At 35.1% G+C, this 4409-nt stretch overlaps 1 pseudogene; it reads right to left on the bottom strand.

Annotated features, from left to right (window-relative positions):
* Positions 1–654: 654 nt before the first annotated feature.
* Positions 655–1418, bottom strand: LOC110337066 (annotated as a pseudogene).
* Between the last annotated feature and the right edge of the window lie 2991 nt (positions 1419–4409).

Below are 4409 nucleotides of genomic sequence, written 5' to 3'. Positions count from 1 at the left end.
TATTTTGATGTATTAAAATACATCAAACATTCATAAATAACATGAACATATACAAACTACCGATCGATCATGTGTTTCTTTCTTTCCTGGTATAAAACATATGCAATTGGTGGCAGGCAATTGTTTCTGAGGGGTGTTAATTCACCAGGTGGATTTTGTTTCTAGTCTACTTGTTTTTTTTTTCTGTTGCTGTTGTTGCTTTTTGTTTATTTGTTTGTTGGTTGGTTTTTTATTTTATTAAAATACTAAGTTTATTTCACATCTAAATTTTTGTCTCCCTACCATTTCAACATCTGACAACCACTATTACTATGTCCTATGATCACATTCCATACATACTTAAAACCAAGTAACGGGTGGAGTTTCATCCTTGATAACTTAACAGGCATTTTAAACATTCCTGGCAATTGACCTGTACAATATTTATCAAACACAGTAGTGAAAGTTCTCGCTTTGCATTATAAAAAGGACAGTCAGATAGCAACTAGTACAGGGATGAAGTAAGACAGAATATTTTAAACGGTTTAAACCATTTTCTTAAAGAGACTTCCTCCACTGTCAGAGATCTTGAATTGCCTCCTGGTCAGTCATCCAGAAACAACTCTTCACATAATTAATGAACTTGGCTTCCACTTTGGGAAGAGAACCACCTTTTCATATACTTGCTTGCGTTTTTGCCTTAATGTCTTCTACAGAACTAGCTCGTTTTGGTGTTTTAGGAGTTTTTGTCCTGTTTTTTGAAAGACTCATGACCCTTTGATGTTGGTGTTGATGGTTTTAAGTCTTTTCCATTTGGACTTGATTTTTGTGCATTTTTGGCTGGGGTTTCTTGTACAGATTTCTTCACTAGAAACTTTTCTTCAGTTTTCTTTTCATCAAAACCATCATCATCATCATTATCATTTTCTTCATCATCTTCATCATTGTCCTCATCATCTTCATCAAGTTTAATTTTTTTCTGTGGAGCCAACCTTGTTACCACCTCCGGGAGCAGATCCCTTTCCAGACATGCCTAAGAGTTTTACATCCTCCTCATCTTCATCTTCAGACTCTGCATCTTTCCTTATAGCTACTAGATGCTGACCACACATGTGCAGAGGACCTGAACCACACTTCAAACTTGAGAACACAGATGGTGTAATTTCGAAGCCCCCGAGGAAAACTGTTGGTTGTACAGAGATTTTCAAAATTGCCAGTATTACTTTAATTGGACTGTCTTCATAGTTCATTGCTTCTGTCTCTAGGATGTGTAATGCATCTTTTGCCCCTACTCCTAAACTGCCTGTTTAGAATAACTGGCGCTCATTTTCATTATTATATACTATAAAGTGAGAGACTTTGTCAGCTTGTAGTTGACAATGGAAAAGGTAGTTCCGAGGCCTAAGATGGCTTGTATCCGTGTCCATAGACTCTTCCATGAGGTGGAGGTACACACTTCACTGTGGGAGAAATTGGACAGAAAACAACTTTCTACTGTTCCACAGAACAGACAAGCAGAACGGAATCACACCAAGCTTTAGTCTCCTTGCAAATGCCAACCGCTTGAACCCTCCAAAATTTTATTAAGTTTCCTATTCTATCCTTAATTCAAGGTATAAAGAAATTCAGATTTTATTTTACCATTTGTGCTTATTGGAACTTCAAATGATTTCAGGTTGTCCAAACTATAAAATAGATTTTCTTCAGTACTAAATTTTGTTCTCAGTTTCTAAGTATGTGTCAGTAATGTGTTGGTTTGTGATATTATTATTATTATTATTAATACTCTTATATAAGAATATTATTCCTATATTCTGAATATATAGACTTTTTTGGTTAAAAGAGTCTACCTTTGATATTAAAGAGGAGGTTAACCTTGATTAATTATCATCTAAAATTCTTATAAACATTTGCCATCCAATGAGTCATGAGTTTTGTGTCCTTTCAGCCTGTGTCTAGCATCAATTCTATTCATATGACTGTTTTGAAATGAGCTAAAATTGATTTGTTCTTGATTTCTATGAAAGATTTGTGTAAGTGTTTGAAGGAGTGAAAGTTATTTTAGTAACTGAATCTAAAGGATGCACCATCACAAACTTGCCTTTATCTGTACAACAGATACTGTTGAGAAATTTGAGAGGAAAGATGTATATGGTGATTTCCTTTTCTGTTTCAGAGATTCTTTTCCTCTTTCATGTAAAATTAGTATGTTTTATATAGCATACCAAAGTTAACAATATTGGATATATATATATCAACCAAGTGTCGCGTCTGCTCTCTTGACCAGCAAGGAAGATGCAACCACCAGTTCTTCTCTCAGCAGTTTGTTCAGCAACCTTCTTTCTTCATCTCCCGTGAGCCCCCGGGCTACAAGGGCTACAAGCCCTTTTATACTCTCCTATCCACTCCAATCATGGCTGGCCACGTTACCTCACCAGGAGCGCAGCCTCAGCCAACCAGAAGAGCAGGAACAAATCACCGCCAAATGTGGACTTGTTTACCACAAGCTCCATAGCTGATGGGTGCCATCTTTAAGGTACAGCTTCGGGTAGCCCACGGGAGGGGCTGTAGCCTCCTACAACCAAGTTTGTGAATTTTTCATGAGAGTGCTCCTTGAAAGTCATTTCTAACTTCTTTGTAGGAAGTTATTTACATTGAATTTTGAGTGTTGTAGAGAGTGAAGTAACTTTGTGACTTTAAAAAAGCAGTTTCAATAACATAATTTTATCATTAGTCGTATAATAATGAGAAATGAAGCTGCATCTTTCTGTGCGGGTGAATGCAGAACCGAGAGGCAAAGACTCCTCTTTCCCTTTGTGCTCTTCACAGCCTTGCTCTTGGTCAGCTTCCTAGTTACTTTTCCTCCTCTTTGAAAAAACACCATGACCTAGGCATGAAATTAAAAAAAACAAAACAAAAAAGCAAAACAAAACAAAACACAAACAAACAAAAAAAAAAAACACCAGAATTTACTTGGTTCTTACAGTTTCAGAGGGTATGTCAGTGGCCACCACAGCTGTGAAAATTACAACAGAGAGGCAGGCTGAAGCAATAGTGGACAGCTTATGTATTGATCCAGAAACAACATACTGAGAGAGGTAGAAATGGCTTTGGCTTTTGAAACTCCAAAACCTACCCACAATGATACACTTCCCCCAACTAGGCCACACCTCATCATCCTTTTCAAGCATTTCCACCTACTAAGAAAAAAGCATTCAAGTATATGAACTTACGAGGGTTATTTTCTTTTAAACCAACAAACACAGTTACTATATTAACTTTATTTTTTTTTCCTCCTCTATAGCCATGTATCCCTGTGCTAATTTTAGGAACTTTTAAATTTTTAGTTCTAAGTCTATAACTCAAAATAATCCTAAATAATTTTTCAGTCAAATATTATATTATGCACTGATCTGAAAGAAGTGTTAAGTGCACTTAATTTTTATTTAGTTACCCAATGTATCAATTAAATTGTGTAGGATTTTTAAAATTTTTCTGTTATTCCTAGTATATAAAATCATAAAACTTATTTGAGTTTTATTAGCAATCTTATACAATTTGAAGTTACCAAGAAATTTACATGTTTTGGAATTTTTATTTTGCCTCACTTTAATGTTGATTTTAGATCTTTGTCATTTTCAAGGGAAAATACTTTGTGTTTTTTAACTGTAGTCAACTGTCTGCTTTGCTTTTAAGTTGTGTGACTGGATCTTCCAAAATGTAAACAATTGAGCAATGATTGATAAGATAGATTTAATATTCATGAGTCAAACTGATTTTGACAGGGCCCTACTTGTATTTTAGCAGTGATGTTATCCCTTTGAGTGTTAGTAGATAGAAGCAGAGTGGCTGGTGAGTCTGCCTTAGCATTCTGTCCGTTTAATGAGTGAAGGAAACTTAACAACCATTTGCAGTTATATCCTTCTTCAGTAAAGTCCATTGCTGTGAGTAAATCAAAACACATGAAGCTCAGCCTGGAATATTTCTGATACTTGCACTTACTAAATAATTTCATTTAAAATACTAAGTGCTAATTTAGACAATCTGCAAATGAACTATGTTGCACTAGCGATTATGATAGTACCTACTGGAAATATTATTTAGTTCTTTGCAAAAATATTTTGTCATATATATATATATATATATATATATATATATATATATATATATATATTACAAGTACCACAAAATCTATCCTTGATATGTAAAATCATCCCAACGAAGTGAATTCATAGGCATCTCCTATTTTTACAACCAGGAACACACACAGAATAAATAAAAAATGAAGCAGAAGTAGACATATAAAATGTGCTCAGAACTAAATCATGACCCCTTTGTTCATTTGTGGCTCAATAATTGGAGGCAATGGAGCTGGCTTTTGGTTCTTGCCGCTGAATGTGTGGCGTGGGTTTATCCTTTGGCTTTGCCTC

Source organism: Mus pahari, chromosome 19, assembly GCF_900095145.1.
Source record: "Mus pahari chromosome 19, PAHARI_EIJ_v1.1, whole genome shotgun sequence".
Classification (NCBI taxonomy): domain Eukaryota; kingdom Metazoa; phylum Chordata; class Mammalia; order Rodentia; family Muridae; genus Mus; species Mus pahari.
The sequence above is the reverse complement of the archived record's forward strand: the minus strand, read 5'-3'. Positions and strand labels throughout refer to the sequence as shown.